The sequence below is a fragment of the Aethalodelphis obliquidens genome, unplaced genomic scaffold (assembly GCF_003676395.1).
Source record: "Aethalodelphis obliquidens isolate GAN/ISIS:26980383/991018 unplaced genomic scaffold, ASM367639v1 scaffold92, whole genome shotgun sequence".
NCBI classification, from domain to species: Eukaryota; Metazoa; Chordata; class Mammalia; order Artiodactyla; family Delphinidae; genus Aethalodelphis; species Aethalodelphis obliquidens.
Genome location: NW_020838036.1, coordinates 3,229,935 through 3,246,825, shown reverse-complemented (window position 1 = coordinate 3,246,825; position 16,891 = coordinate 3,229,935). Strand labels below are relative to the sequence as shown.

The window sequence follows — 16,891 nt, the reverse complement described above, 5'->3', positions numbered from 1 at the left end:
GAAAAGTATAAGTATCTATGTTCAAAGATGATACTGCCATACTTTGGTGCGAAACAAATACCTGGCTAGATACTCGCAAATCAGTCTCTTCAACATGCACATCCAATACTGAGTTTGATGGAAACGGCTGGATTAATCTGAAAAGCTTCATATCATAATTATAAGCCAAGTTCCTAAAAAGTGGGTAGAACTTGGGCAATATAAAAAGACATATATGGAGAACTAAAGCACCAGTTGAATAGAGAGGAAAAAGTCTTACATGGGAGCAGGAAAGCAGGTTTGCCAAGTCAGAATCGAGGGTACAGGTAGGATTATAGCAGGAAATAAGAATAACATAACTTTACATTCATATAGCTCATTTCTGTTTACAAAGAAATCTTTCAAAAATTATTTCATTGGAGGGACTCCCCTGGTGGTCCAGTGGTTAAGAATCAGCCTTCCAATGCAGGGGATGCAGGTTCAATCCCTGGTCGGGGAACTAAGATGCCACATGCCATGGGGCAGCTAAGCCCACGCACCGCAACTACTGAGCCCGCGTGCCACAACTAGAGAGCCCATGCGCCACAACAACAGAGCCCACGTGTTCTGGAACCCATGCACCACAACTAGAGAGAAGCCTGTGCACCACAACAAAGAGCCCGCATGCTGCAACTAAGACCTGATGCAGCCAAAAAAATTTATATATATATATGAATAGATTTTTTGAAGACAACAGGTATATTCATTAGGCAATTCTTTAACTGGACATACATCTTTGGCATCAGACAGACTTGGACTTGAATCCAAATTCTGTTATTTATTAGCTCTGTGACCTCCAGCAAATTGTTTGATCTCTCTGACGCTCAGTTTCCTCATCAGAACAATACAGATAACTCTTACTCATGGGACTGTTAAAAGGAGTATATCAGATAACATATGTAAAGTTCTTGTCACATAATTCCATCTCCTCTTAACCTTACAAACATTGCTAAGTGCCCAGTATCTTTTTAGGTTCTGCGCTAGGCCCAGCTGGGGATACAAAGGTGAATGAATATGACATGGGCTCTGCTTTCAAGGGGCTCAGAGATGAAGGAAGGGAGTTCAGTGAAGACTTCACAGAAGAGATGCTTTAATTGTGTCTTTTTCCTTCCTTTAAAATAAAAGGAAGTGACTTCCCTGGTGGTCTAGTGGGTAAGACTCCACATTCACAATGCAGGGAACCTCGGTTCGATCCCTGGTCAGGGAACTAGATCTCGCATGCATGCCACAACTAAGAGTTCACATGCCACAACTAAGAGTCCGCATGCCTCAACTAAGAAGTATGCATGCCACAACTAAGAGTCCATGTGTCACAACTAAGACCAGGCACAGCCAAAATAAATAAATATTTTTTTAAAAAAATAAGAAATAAATATCAACTGGATAAAAAGAGAAAATATAGACAAGCAAATATAAAAATAAACAATAAATCAGTCCACCAACAAGAAACAACAAATGTTAAAATTCTGAGGTAGGGATGTATACATGTGTGTACGTGTAAGTTTATGAGGTTATGTGTATGTATGTATAAGCACACGTTTTAAATAAAAATGATATGCTATTCTATTTTATAACATGCTCCTTTTCATTCAACACTGATGAAAGAAATGTCCACATATCGAGGTATGGGGAAGTCATTCTGACTTATATATGATTTAACTCGAATCTTATGCTAACTAAAACAGCCTGTTTGTGGCCTATCAAACATACATTGTACATCTGCTTTGATTATTAAAGAAAAGAGCACACTGACCGGAAGTAAAGAATGTCCATGTTAAAAATAAAGATTAAATGCTCCCCTTCCTGGACAGCAATGCTGGTACTCATTCAATGATAAGCCTCCTTTTCAGGTGCCAATGCCATACTGATTAGTTGTGTACATGCTGATCTGTTCTGGTGTTTTGGTTTTTTTTTTTTTTTTTGAAACCTTGAAGGAATGTATCCCTGATTTGTTTGATGTTCTTTATTCTGACAAGATATAAAACCATGCTGAAAATGATGCTTCTCTGGAGCAGTTCCTCAGAGTTATCTGAGAGGCTGTCTCTGGGCTATAGCCCTCAGTTTGGATCAAATAAAACTCTATTCCTATTATAGAATGTTTATTGATTATTGATCAACAACACTATAATGAACATTTTTCTATGTCAGTAAATATTAATATATAATAATACCTAATACTTTTTACTATTTTAATCTTCACAACCCAACGGGATATGTACTATTATTACCTCCATTTTACAGATAATGAAACTGAGACACAGAGAGGGAAAGAAACGTTCCCAGGGTCACACAGCTATTAAGGGACACAATCAAAATTCGAAGCCAAGCATAGTCTAGAGTCTGTGCTTTTAATCACCAATATATACGCTGCAATTTTAAAAAGCTGAATACACTGTGGAAAACATTATCGAGGTGGCTCAAAAAACTAAAAATAGAACTACCATATGACCCAGCACTTCCATTACTGGGTATATATCTACTAAGAACAAAAACACATTCGAAAAGTTATATGCACCCCAAAGTTCACAGCACCATTATTTTACAATTGCCAAGATATGAAAGCAACCTAAGTGTCCATAAACAGAGGAATGGATAAAGATGTGGTGTACACAGACACACACACACACACACACACACACACACAAAATGGAACATTACTCAGCCATACAAAAGAATGAAATTTTGTCATTTGCAACAACATGGATGGACTTGGAGGGTATTATGCTTGGTGAAATAGTCAGACAAAGAAAGACAAATACTGTATTATATCACTTATATGTGGAATCTAAAAAATACAACAAACGAGTGAATATAACAAAACAGAAGGAGACCCACAGATATAGAGAACAAACTAGTGGTTACCAGTGGGGAGAGGGAAGGGGGGAGGGACAACACAGAGGTAGGGGATTAAGAGCTACAAACTACTATGTATGAAATAAATAAGCTACAAGGATATATTGTACAACTCAAGGAATATAGCCAATACTTTATAATAACCATAAATGGAGTATAACCTTTAAAAATTGTGAATCACTATATAGTACACACTGCTCTTAGGGCTCTATATGTATTAATTCATTGAAATCCCACCGTTATTGCTGCCATTTTGGAAATCTGAAGGAACTGAGGCACAAAAGGAAAGAGACAAGCTCAGGGTCATATAAGCAGTAAACAGAGGAGCTGGGGTTCTAACCCAGGCAGTGTGGGCCTGAGGGCCCACTCTTAACCCTCTATTATACTGCCTCCCCAAAACAGTAGATCACAATAAAATGGTGATGTTATGCCTTGAAAATATCAAGAGAATAATATCCAATAATCCAGAAAATGTAACCAGCAATGTCCCAATTTATGCTTGCTTATTAACTTTCATTATATGTTCTCTTAGTACAGTTTAAGTTCTAAGCATGTTGTAAATATCAAAGTCTGGCCAAGTGCAAAGATGTGTTTATTGTAAAGATGAAAAAAACGCATAGTCCATTTCTTTTCCTGGGACTCTGAGAATACAAATAAGACTAACACCATTTTAAGTATTAGGTCATTTAGCTTATCCTTAAAAAACGTAATTAGCTAAAAACAAAACTATGGTCTTTACTTTTGAACTTCATTTGTAAGTACCAAGGAAATTTTGAGGTAATGATACTTTAATTTTTAATCATCAAATCTATTTGCTCATTCATACTTTCAAATAAGATAAATGAGTGTTTCCCTCTTTAGGACAAACAAGGAACTTAATTCCAATAGACCTAATTTTGCTCAAATGTCTGGTTTTTTTGGTTTTTTTTTTTTGCGGTACGCGGGCCTCTCACTGTTGTGGCCTCTCCCATTGCGGAGCACAGGCTCCAGACACGCAGCCTCAGCGGCCATGGCTCACGGGCCCAGCCGCTCTGCGGCATGTGGGATCTTCCCGTACCAGGGCACGAACCCGTGTCCCCTGCATCAGCAGGCAGACTCTCAATCACTGTGCCACCAGGGAAGCCCTATGTATTTTTTTAAAAAATACAGTTCCTTTATGTTAGATAAGAGCATAGGTTCTAAAGCCAGACTGACTGGCTTTAAATCTCAGTTTAGCCACTTGCTAGGTCTAGGAATAAAATTTGGCCCTATGAAAGAATATGTCAACACTTACCAAACTGCAAACAATAGACAAAGTACCAGATTTATTTTTTTTCATACCAGACAAAGGAACAGTTCCGGTCTCCTTTACTTATGTGCACCCCCCTCCAAAAAATGTAAGATTCAAAATCCCATGACTTACCATTTGCCCTAAAGTTAAGAAACAGGAATTAACGGGTTAGTTTTATAATAAACACAGCAGACAAACTCTTAAGCAATCTTTTTTTTTACTGAGGTATAGTTGATTTACAATATTATATAGGTTTCAGGTGTTACAATTTTTAAAGGTCATATTCCCTTATAGTTATTATGAAATATTGGCTATATTCCTTGAGTTGTACAAAATATCCTTGTAGCTTATTTATTTCATACATAGTAGTTTGTAGCTCTTAATCTCATACCCCTATCTTGCCCCTCCCCTCTTCTCTCTTCTCACTGGTAACCACTAGTTTGTTCTCTATGTCTGTGAGTCTTTTTCTGTTTTGTTATATTCATTAGTTTGTTGAATTTTTTAGATTCCACATATAAGTGATATCATACAGTATTTGTCTTTCTCTGTCTGACTTATTTCACTTAGCGTAATACCCTCCAAGTCCATCCATGTTGTTGTGAATGGCAAAATTTTCATTCTTTTTTATGGCTGAGTAATATTCCATTGTACGTGTGTGTGTGTGTGTGTGTGTGTGTGTGTGTGTGAGTGTGTGTGTGTGTATGAGTGTGTGTGTATATATCTATATCTAGATAAAGCAGCTGTCTGTATGTATCTATAGAAATATAGATACATACAGACAGCTGCTTTAAACAGTCATCTGTTGATGGACACTTAGGTTGCTTCAATATCTCAGCAATTGTAAATAACGCTGTTATGAACATTGCAGTACATGTATCTTTTGGTTTTTTTCAGGTATATACCCAGGAGTAGAACTTCTGGGTCATATGGTAGTTCTATTTTTAGATTTTTGAGAAACCTCCATACTGTTCTCCACAGTGGCTGCACAAATTTACATTCCCACCAACAGTGTATGAGGGTTCCCTTTTCTCCACATCCTCATTAGGCAATCTGAATCATACCCTGACACTCAAGGTCACATATTAATTTATTCCTTTATCCATCATTATATGATGAATTTAAGGCTTTAAAACTCTCTGAAGGCTAGGAAGGTTTTTATGACTAAAATTAATCCTGTTATCACCTAGCTAGAAACAGATAAGTAAGACAAAATACTTCGCTTTTGATGCACAATACTTAATGACATATGACACCAATCTGATTGTTAATACATAAAAAAGTACTTACATTTGTGATTAGTACTTAATACCAAGATACTGTGGCTATAAATTTGAACTAAAAAGTGATATTTAGAACTAACAGTGAAATGGTATAGTAAAATAAGAGAAAGCATTTATTGGCCAAAATGAAATTAGCTAATTTTATTAATTATAATAAAATTATAATTATATATTAAATATATATTTATATATTATATTTATTATATATATTATATTTATATATAGTTATAATTATATTAAGCATAATTATAATTAATATAAAATTCAATTAATTGAAATTAATAATAATTTAATATTAATGTTTTGATATTATTAATATATTTACCAATAATCAATACAATATTACTTTCTATTTTAATTTAATACTATTAGATTAATGATTAATTTAATAATTCAATTAGAATTCTTAGCGCAAAAAACTTTATCATCACGAAAAAATTAGACACCTTTTTCCACTACCATTTTCAGTGCAAGGATCAACAAAGGAAACTACGCATGGAAACAAAAAAAAAAGAAATTACGCGTGGAACTCTGTAACAACTAAGCTCTCTAAGCTTTTGTTAGCTCAAGGATCAACTCTTTTTTTTTTTAATTTATTTTTTGGTTGTGCTGGGTCTTCGTTGCTGCGTGCAGGCTTTCTCTAGTTGTGGCAAGCGGGGGCTACTCTTCGTTGCAGTGCAGGGGCTTCTCACTGCAGTGGATTCTCTTGTTGCGTAACACGGGCTCTAAGTGCGCGCACTTCAGTAGTTGCAGCCCGTGGGCTCAGTAGTTGCGGCACGTGGGCTCTAGGGCACATGGGCTTCAGTAGTTGTGGTGTGGGGTCTCCGTAGTTGTGGTTCACGGGCTCTAGAGCACAGGCTCAGTAGTTGTGGCACACCAGCTCAGTTGCTCTGCGGCATGTGGGATCTTCCCCGACCAGGGATCGAACCCATGTCCCCTGCATTGGCAGGCGGATTCTTAACCACTGTGCCACCAGGGAAGTCCAAGGATCAACTCTTAAGTATCCTCATGACCCCAGAGATCAGCTACAAATTTATCCTAAGTAGTCCTGAGAATTTTGTTTAGCAGGCTCTCTGCTGTGGAATTCTTCCTCTCTGTTCTTCAACCTCTGTTGACGCTGTTTCAGGTCTTAACAGAAGCCCTTTTAATGCCCTCCTCTCCTGAGTGGTGGGCAGCATGCTTCAGGTGAACGTTCAAGAGATCAGAAACCATTTCTCCAAAATTATAAGAAATATACAGTGTTCTGCAAACTCAGGTGGGAGTAGGGGAAGGAAGTAATTCCAGTATTATTTGCTCCCTATCTGCTTTGGTTGTGACATCAAATGCACAAGCAGATCAGGAGCAATTACTAGAGCATAAAACAAAACACTTGAACTTTTTTACAAACAAAATCAACTAAGGTAAATGGTCAGCCTAAAACAATTTCCCTAAGATGTGGAATAACCCATTTATTCCAATTAGTAAATTGTTAAACGTTCTCCTGATTATAGGTCTGGAAAAGTGGACTTCTACACTAGAGAATTATAAAGTAAAAACAGGTAAAAAAAATTTAATCCTTCAGCCATACCTGTATAATTATAAATATAAATGGAAAACACAGGCCAAAGCACAGCTAATTGGCTCATTTTATCCTCATTTCCTTCAAGGACAGAAATATCTGTGAAAACTGATGCAATCTACCAATATCCCACACAAATATGAGCCCACAAAGATGAGGAAATCAATTTTCTTTTTTAATTTATTTTTGGCTGCGTTCGGTCTTCGTTGCTGCACGCCTGCTTTCTCTAGTTGCAGCGAGCAGGGGCTACTCTTCATTGTGGTGCACCGGCTTCTCATTGCAGTGGCTTCTCTTGTTGCAGAACACAGGCTTTAGGTGCACGGGCTTCAGTAGTTGTGGCACACAGGCTCAGTAGTTGTGGCTCACGGGCTGTAGAGCACAGGCTCTGTAGTTGTGGCTCACAGGCTTAGTTGCTCCTTGGCATGTGGGATCTTCCTGGACCAGGGCTCGAACCTGTGTCCCCTGCATTGGCAGGCAGATTCTTAACCACTGCACCATCAGGGAAGTCCCAGGAAATCCATTTTCTAATAGTGCTGGAGAAACTAGAAACATATTTATGAAACCAGAAACATCCTACCCTTTCACTTTAATGGAACACATTCTAAAAGTATTGTGACACTATTTCTGCCATACTACCTCAGCAAGTAAGTAAGCAAGTTATATCACGTGAAATCAACCTGAACACTGTGATTTATAAATGAAACACATGGTTGCTGGGACAATAGACTGAACTGAAATAGGCCAACTGTTGCCTGCCTCTCCCACCCCCCACCCTCACTGTGATTTATGTCCTAAGAAAGAGTTCTGTTTAAAAACAAAACTGTAAAACCTTTAAAAGCTGAACTTCCCTTTAACAAAGATAAGTAGAAGGAATTTTAAGACAAAACTCCCAAATATTATTCTCATTTATGCCAGTGCCTGTATCATGTCAGACAAACCTCTCCTCACAATTTACTTTCCCAACTGGCCAAAGAAAATTATTTTCACTCATTGGGATGTCAAAAGTCTTGATGAAAGTTTGCCAAGCATTTTTAAACATGTAGATAAAAAGCAGTTATAATGAGGAATTTATAAAAAGGAATGTGTTGCCTTAGATCCCTCCCAGAAGTAAAGGTTGTGGTATGTTAGGGTTATTTTTGCTTGCTCTCTCACTCTCACTTTCAAACAAATTTTACCACTTCTGCATGCATTTTTCAAAGAAAAACAACCTTCTGCATTAGAGACCAGGGGTGTTGACCTATCCTTTGGAGGAATTAGTGTTTAATCTAACGCTACCTAAAGGTCAAGAATCAAGATCTAAGACTATGACTGTAAAAAAATAGTTTCTATCAGGTTAAGAAGGCCAGTAGAAAAGTCATTTTGTAGGAGACAAGGAAATACAGAAATTCCTTGGGGAAAAACTGGAACGCCTTCTGACTTCACACAGTGTTGTTATTCATTCCCAGCAATTTTTAAAAAAAGATTCCAAATTATATTTAAGACACGACACTCAGTCAGAATTAAAATATAGCAAGCTTTACTTTTTCTCTTTTACATTTGAGTTTACATCAGAATTAAATCTCACACATTAACACTGCTTTTGTCACTTCATGGGTTTTCTTCCTATATATAAGCTTTTTTATTGGCTGGAGGGTAGTCGGATATGGTTGTAAGCTTACCAGTTTTGAATTCTATATTTTTTTCTTTTAAACAGTGACATTTTGGAAGATGTGGCTGTGTTAAAGATGTTGATGTACAATGTATTGCTGGAGGCATCTTTCCTGCCCCCCAAGCCTTTGCTCACATTATTTCATGTACCTGGGCTGTCGTCCCCTACCTCCATTCCTGCAAAGCTAAATCCTATCCATTTTTCAAGGCCCAGCTCAAAAGCTCCCTTCCCTACACTCTCATAACACTTTCTGTTTCTAATATACATTACTGAGATTAAAAGGGTGTATCTGTCTTTCCTACTACATTGTGAGACCCTTCAGTACAAATAGGAAAAAAACCCTCTCATGTCATGACTGTAGAAACAAGAAAGTTTGAAAGATTAAAAAATAAAATTTCAGTTCAAAATATCCTTTAAAAAGGATGAGATAAGCAATGTAGTTATTCAGTAAGTGGGGCTGCTAGAATCCATTGTCTTCATAACTGAACTCAACTTGAATGCAAACTCTCTTGAGGCTAGGGACTTCATCTTATTTCTTGTGTATACCCCCCTACCGCCCCCCACACCTCAATATCACCTAATTCATTGTTCTGCACATCTTAAGTCTCAATACAAAGTCATACCACTGTAGATGAAGAGGGTGTAATTAAAACAAAAACCAGATGCTGAATAATATTAACCTGCGAAACGATGAAAGAGTTGCCAGTGCTTAGGATAAATAACTTCAACGTCTACAAGAAAAAGTGTCAAAGAAAAAGATGCCACAGGGTGCAACAAGGATGGAGAGTAACTTTACTGGGAAGGGTCAGAATAAACAAAATGAAATGGAAACAAGAGTGCTCTCTCAGTTTACTTCATGCTCCCAGAGCGAGACAAGAAGCAAAATATCTAATTTCTTTACATTATTTCATTAATAATGGTGATCAGTCCATGTGACCTCCAAAATCGGGCACAGACCTCCTTGTACCTTCAATTAATTAGGTAACATGGGCTATGGATGATCAGGACACTTCCTCAGGAGGGGACAAGAAAGCGACAGGGGTCAGGACCCAATCTTCCCTCCTCTATCCCCTGTTAGGGGAGGTAAAACAAGAGTGTAATGCATACCTGAGTTGTGAAGCAGTAAGAGTTTGGAAACTCCCCCAGATTAAAATCACCTTCTCGCCACACTCGGTAGTACAGGCTGACAGTACAGAACACCCCTTCTGTAGAAGGGGACGACGGGAAGCCGACATAGGACTTACCTGTTTTTTCTGTCCTGTGGTTAAACCTCCGGATCTACGCAGCCGGTGGCGGCGACAAATCCAGGCGCGTAGGCTCCGATCTCACACACCAGGAGAAGTCACAGTAGCCGCGGCGGCGATGGCGGCGACGGTGGCGGCAACCGCGACGGCCGCGGCGTCGCCAACTCCTCCCTCCGCTTCTTCCCGGAGCCGCCCGGCCGCCGCTTTTACCCCACCTTCCCCCCCCCACTTCCGGGTGATGCCCCGGCCGGAAGCAGCCGGCGAGGCGGTGGGGGACGTGTCACGTGAAAGGGGAAACGCCCAGACTCGAGTCAAGCGTCTCCCTCTCCCTGCAGCGCCTGGCCTGACACACAGCCGCCAGCGAAAATCTTCCTTTTTGGCTCTGTAGCGAGTCCTCTTCCCAGCTCACCAAAGACAAAACAACCCCCCACCACCACCAAAACCTGCAGTTTCCTAACCTGAAGCCAAGAAGGACCTTAGACTTACTTATAATCTTCTTCTGGATAGTTCAGCCTCTCATAGCATGACATTAACGTGCTCCTGTTAGACTGTGTAGCCTGACTCCAGATGAATTTACCCATATCCCTCAATTGAAAAATGATCTCTGCGCGCTCTCCGGTGAGGTCGTGGGAAACCGCGCTCATTCGCGCAAAATGGAATTCGCTTTGCTTCACTTCCGTGTTTCTCCAACAGAAAGGTGAACAGATGTGCATCAAAAGTTTAAAAAAAAATCGGTGGCTGAGGCTTGGAGGAGTGACATTAGATTCTGAGTGAGAATACCACTTGGGTAAACTTGGAAGGCCCAAAAGGCTAAAGCTTTTCTGCAAAACAGATGCGGGGGACACTGAGGGGTCTGTCCCAACTCAGCCTCCAGCCGACAAATCTTGTCAGTGGATTCTGCCCTGCTGTCCACCGTGCCAATGCAGTCAGTCAAGCTGGGCGGCGGAGCCTTGGGTTTTGCTTTCCAGAAGAATTGGTTCGTCTTAGGCGGCCACGGAGAAAACCCAAACACTGGAGCAAAACCAGAAACGGAAGCAGAGCACACCATTTACTTTTGAGGAAACTAGTGAACTTACATGATGGTTAGCATTCAAGGAAAAGCTACTTTATTCCCTGGCAGATTGTACAGCAGATGTCTAGAACTTATTCATCTTGCATAACTGAAACCTTATACCCATTGGTTAGCAATTCCCCATTTCCCCCTACCCTCTGCCCCTGGCAACCACCATTCTATTCTCTGCTTCTATGAGTTTGACTATTTTAGATACCTCATCTAAGTGGAACCATGCAGTATATGTCATTCTATGACTAGCTTATTCAGTTAGCATAATGTTCTAAAAGTTCATCTATGTTGCCACATACTGCGGGATTTCCTTCTTTTTTAAGGCTGAATAACATTGCACTGTATGTATATGCGTATTCGTTAGCCATTTGTCTGATGGACATTTAGGGGCTTTCCACATCCCTGCTGTTATGAATAGTGCTGCAGTGATCATGTGAGTGCTAATGTCTCTTCAGTTCTTTTGGATAAGTACCCAGAAGTGGGTTTGCTGAATCATATGGTAGTTCTATTTTTAATTTCTTGAAGAACTTCCATACTGTTTTCCTTAGCAGCTGCACCAACAGTGTACAAGAGTACCAATTTCTCCACATCTTTGCCAACACTTGCTTTTTTGTTGTTGTTGTTGTTCATAACCATTCTAACATGTTTGAGGTGATATTGTGGTTTTGATTTGCATTTACCTGATGATTAGTGAGGCTGATTATCTTTTTTTTTACATCTTTATTAGAGTATAATTGCTTTCCAATGGTGTGTTAGTTTCTGCTTTATAACAAAGTGAATCAGCTATACATATACATATGTTCCCATATCTCTTCCCTTTTGCATCTCCCTCCCTCCCACCCTCCCTATCCCACCCCTCCAGGCAGTCACAAAGCACCAAGCTGATCTCCCTGTGCTATGCGGCTGCTTCCCACTAGCTATCTACCTTACGTTTGGTAGTGTATATATGTCCATGCCTCTCTCTCACTTTGTCACAGCTTACCCTTCCCCCTCCCCATATCCTCAAGTCCATTCTCTAGTAGGTCTGTGTCTTTATTCCTGTCTTACCCCTAGGTTCTTCATGACATTTTTTTCTTAAATTCCATATATATATATATATGTTTGCCATTTGTGTATCTTTAAGAAATGTCTAATCAAGTCCTTAGCCCATTTTTTAAAATTTATTTATTTTTGGCTGCATTGGGTCTTTGTTGCTGTGCGCAGGCTTTCCCTAGATGTGGCAGGCGGGGGCTACTCTTTGTTGAGGTGCGCAGGCTTCTCATTGCGATGGCTTCTCTTGTTGCGGAGCACAGGCTCTAGGCATGCGGGCTCAATAGTTGTGGCACATGGGCTTAGTTGCTCCGCTGCATGTGGGATCTCCCCGGACAAGGGCTCGAACCCGTGTCCCCTACATTGGCAGGCGGATTCCTAACCACTGCGCCACCAGGGAAGCCCCCTTAGCCCATTTTTAAATTGAGTTATTACTTTTACTGTGGAGTTGTGGGAATTCTTTATATTTTTGGGAGCATAACCCCTTATCAGATATATAGTTTGCAAATATTTTCTCCTATTCCTTAGATTGCCTTTTCACTCTGTTGTTTCCTTTGGTGTGTGGAAACCTTTTAGTTTGATGTAGTCCCACTTGTTTATTTTTGCTTTTGTTACCTATGCTTTTGGTGTCATATCCATGAAATCATTGTCAAGACCAATGTCATGAAGTTTTTCCCCTATGTTTTCTTCTAGGAGTTTTATAGTTTCAAGTCTTATATTTAAGTCTTTAATCTATTTTGAGTTGATTTTTGTGTGTGCTGTAAGATAAAGGCCCAATTTCATTCTTTTGTATGTGGCTACCTAGTTTTCCAACATCATTTGTTAAAGAGACTATCCATTCCCCATTGTGTATTTTTGGCACCCTAATTCAGTACAGTTGCAGGATACAAAATCAATAGCATAAAAAAATAAAGCACTTAGACCTAGAAAAATTGTACAGATGAACTGGTTTGCAGGGCAGAAATAGAGACACAGATGTAGAGAACAAACGTATGGACACCAAGGGGGGAAAGTGGTGGGGGGGGGGGCGGTGGTGGGATGAATTGGGAGATTGGGATTGACATATATACACTAATATGGATAAAATAGATAATTAATAAGAACCTGCTGTATGAAAAAATAAAATATAAAAATAAATTTTTAAAAAATAAAACACTTAGGAATAAACTTAACTAAGGAGGTGAAAGACCTTGTACACTGAAAACTACAAGACATTGATGAAAGAAATTGAAGATACAAATAAATGGAAAGCTATCCCCCCAAAATAATGATCTCAAATTTTTTTTAATTCATGTTTTTAAATTCATAATCTTTATGTATGAGTGTATTTGAGTTGGGGCAGGGATCTCACCTCACACTACCTTCACATCGCCATTTAAAGCTCTCAAACACTTCCCCATTTATTTATTCATTTGTCCATGATCTTAAAAACTTACAGGATTCCAAGGATGCAAAGAATATTAAAGTATCTATCATCCTGAGTTTAGACAGAATTGAGATGCCTAAAATGTAGCAATACAATGCAATAAATAAGCAGTACAGAAAGCATTTCAGAAAAAAGTGTATTTTTTATTCCTTTTTCAATTTGTCATTTTAAAAAGCAGCAAAATCCTAGAATTTTTAAAACTGTAAACATTAACAGTAAGAGGGAGGGGCTCCATCTCACTAATTTTGAAGTAAGATGTGGTCTTTTCACACTTCCTTTCATTAAATATCTGTCGTAAGATGTAGGGGGAAAATAATCATAGGATTATTTATATTTTCAACTGGAACCATTTCGACCCAGTTACCATAGAGTATCAAGTCAAATAACGTTGCAGAACTCAGTCAGCAAAGTGCAAATATTATTGTAAAACTGTAAAAGACTTGGAAAAGTGGCACACAGTATGCATATTTATATGTTTAATAATTTTCATACTACCTGTTTGAAATCCCTAATAAGCCTTGACAGGCAACACTGCCCATAGATTTAAATTTTAGGCCTACAATTAAGTATTTCAGAAAGAATTATTCTTTGCCGCTTTACACCCATCCACATAAAAATTCACTTCAGGACTCCTTACCTTCCTGGACATTCAATTGTAGTTGTCAATCAATGTGCATAGCCTTAACTATTAAGATATAAATTCAGCCCCAAATTTAAAAATCTTAACTCACATCACATGAAATTAAGATGGGTTTTAAGTGGGCTTCCAATTATTAGCAAGTTGTTTTCTAACTTCAACATTAACACTGTGTTAAACTTTCAAATAAATTCACTGAAAGGCAGAAACCAGAAATAAAGCTTTATCAGAAGAATATCAAATCTACTAGGCTCTCTAGTTTTTAGGTAAAGTTTATCATTATGAGTGGCAACATCCTCTACATTCTTAATCACTGGGCCTTTCCCTGACTTTAAAACACTTCAGGGTGAGAGAGTGGCATTGATATATATACACTACCAAATGTAAAATAGATAGCTAGTGGGAAGCAGCCACATCACACAGGAGATCAGCTTGGTGGGATAGGGAGGGTGGGAGGGAGATGCAAGAGGGAAGGGATATGGGGATATATGTATACATATAACTGATTCACTTTGCTGTACAGCAGAAACTAACACAACAATGTAAAGCAATTATACTCCAATAAAGATGTAAAAAAAAAAAAAAGAAAAGAAAACACTTCAGGGACCTCCCTGGTGGTGGAGTGGATAAGACTGAGCTTCCAATGCAGGGGGCCTGGGTTCAGTCCCTGGTCAGGGAACTAGATCCCACATGCATGCTGCAACTAAGAGTTCGCATGCCACAATTAAGGAGCCTGTGTGCTGCAACTAAGGAGCCCACCGGCCACAACTAAGGAGCAAGCAAGCCGTAACTAAGGAGTTGGCAATCCTCAACTAAGGAGCCTGTGAGCCACAACTAAGGAGCCCGCCTGCCACAACTAAGACAACTAAGACCTGGTGCAACCAAATAAATAAATAAATATTTATTTAGAAAAAAATAGAACCTGGATAATTAAAAAAAAATAAACCGGGCTTCCCTGGTGGCGCAATGGTTGAGAGTCCACCTGCCGATGCAGGGGACACGGGTTCGTGCCCCGGTCCGGGAGGATCCCACATGCCGCGGAGCGGCTGGGCCCGTGAGCCATGGCCGCTGAGCCTGCGCGTCCGAAGCCTGTGCTCCGCAACGGGAGAGGCCACAACAGTGAAAGGCCCGCGTACTGCAAAAAATAAATAAATAAATAAATAAAAATAAACCACTTCGTATCTCTAAATGAATCATCCCTAATCTCCCATATCAATGCATGAGCATACCAACACTTTTTAAATTACTACTATATTAAACTGAGCTTTCAAATAGAAGGGAATGTCTTCAAGAAGTATATCAGGTTTCCTGGCATTGAGCAGATAGTAGGTACCCCCCAAATGCTTATAAAATGCTTATTAATATCACCAATAAAGTTGATAGTCAGGAGGGTGAGAACACAACATCTGTGCCTCTACAACTACCACGATACCTAGTTCTAAGTAAGTTTAATGAATTTAAAAGAACAGAACACATGCACTAAAATAGCTTGAGTCAAATTAAGAATGGCAGTTACAACATTCACCCTTTTTAAAAAATACTTCATAACTCCCCCAATAAATAACATTTGAAGGATTGGCAATGCTTCTAAATTAAGTCACTTATCTAAATTCTTCAAACATACAGATTTTTACAGGGAGACTAATTTGACAACCTTCACACAGGATGAAAACTTTGAGTACACTAAGCAAGCTGCAAGGTCAGAATATTGTGATGACACAAAATAACTTCGACTTAAACCACAGCTTCATTTCTGGTAGTGGCCGTGGTAGTTTTATAACTACTCATCAGGACAAGATTAATCATAAAACTAAGTTTTGTAAGTATTTTCAAAGATGCTGACTACCACCACGATTTTATCACACAAGGCAACACGTATGCTGACAAATAGACATTTTAAAATGTCATACTAGGACTTCCCTGGTGGAGCAGTGGTTACGAATCTGCCTGCCAATGCAGGGGACACAGGTTTGAGCCCTGGTGTGGGAAGATCCCACATGACGCGGAGCAACTAAGCCTGTGCGCCACAGCTACTGAGCCTGTGCTCTAGAGCCTGCAAGCCACAACTATTGAGCCCATGTGCCACAAGTACTGAAGCCCTCACGCCTAGAGCCCGTGCTCAGCAACAAGAATGTAGTGACCGCAATGAGAAGCCCGCGCACAGCAACGAGCACTGCAACGAAGTGTAGCTCCCGCTCGCCGCAACAAGAGAAAGCCCACGTGCAGCAACAAAGACCCCAAAACAGCCAAAAAATAAATTTATTTTTAAAAAAAGTCATACTATTTTTTTTTTTTTTTTTTTTTGCGGTACGCGGGCCTCTCACTGTTGTGGCCTCTTCCACTGCAGAGCACAGGCTCTGGACGCGCAGGCTCAGCAGCCATGGCTCACGGGCCTAGCCGCTCTGCGGCATGTGGGATCTTCCTGGACTGGGGCATGAACCCGTGTCCCCTGCATCGGCAGGCAGACTCGCAACCACTGCACCACCAGGGAAGCCCCCATACTATTTATTTTTGCCTATCAGAATAGCTGACAATTACTACTTATCTGACAGAAGTGGTATAAATCATACTGAAAATTACCTCCAGTCATTAGAAATTCTCAGTGCCAACTCAGGAACAAAAACAGAAGGTTGAAACTTTCTTAAAGACATGTTTATTTTGCTTAATCATGTTGGAGGGTTACGTGCATTTGAATACTTTAGTCCTCTTTTAACATTCTAAATATGATATAAAGTGTTCAAATTTTACCAAATGGTGTCACTACTATGTAGTTACTAATCTTGCAACCTTCTGTGCTGCAATGACATTCAAATCCTTATTCCTACTTTAAAAAGTCATGAAATTACTGGCTTTGGTACATTAATG

General features: G+C 39.5%; 1 protein-coding gene across 1 annotated transcript in view; it reads right to left on the bottom strand.

Annotated features, from left to right (window-relative positions):
- ATP7A (ATPase copper transporting alpha) overlaps nt 1–10,017 on the bottom strand; it is a 139,103-nt gene extending 129,086 nt beyond the window's left edge. The window contains exon 1 of the mRNA XM_027095658.1: nt 9,872–10,017. The gene's annotated coding sequence lies outside the window, so the exon portion shown is untranslated. The remainder of the gene's footprint in view (nt 1–9,871) is intronic.
- Between the last annotated feature and the right edge of the window lie 6,874 nt (nt 10,018–16,891).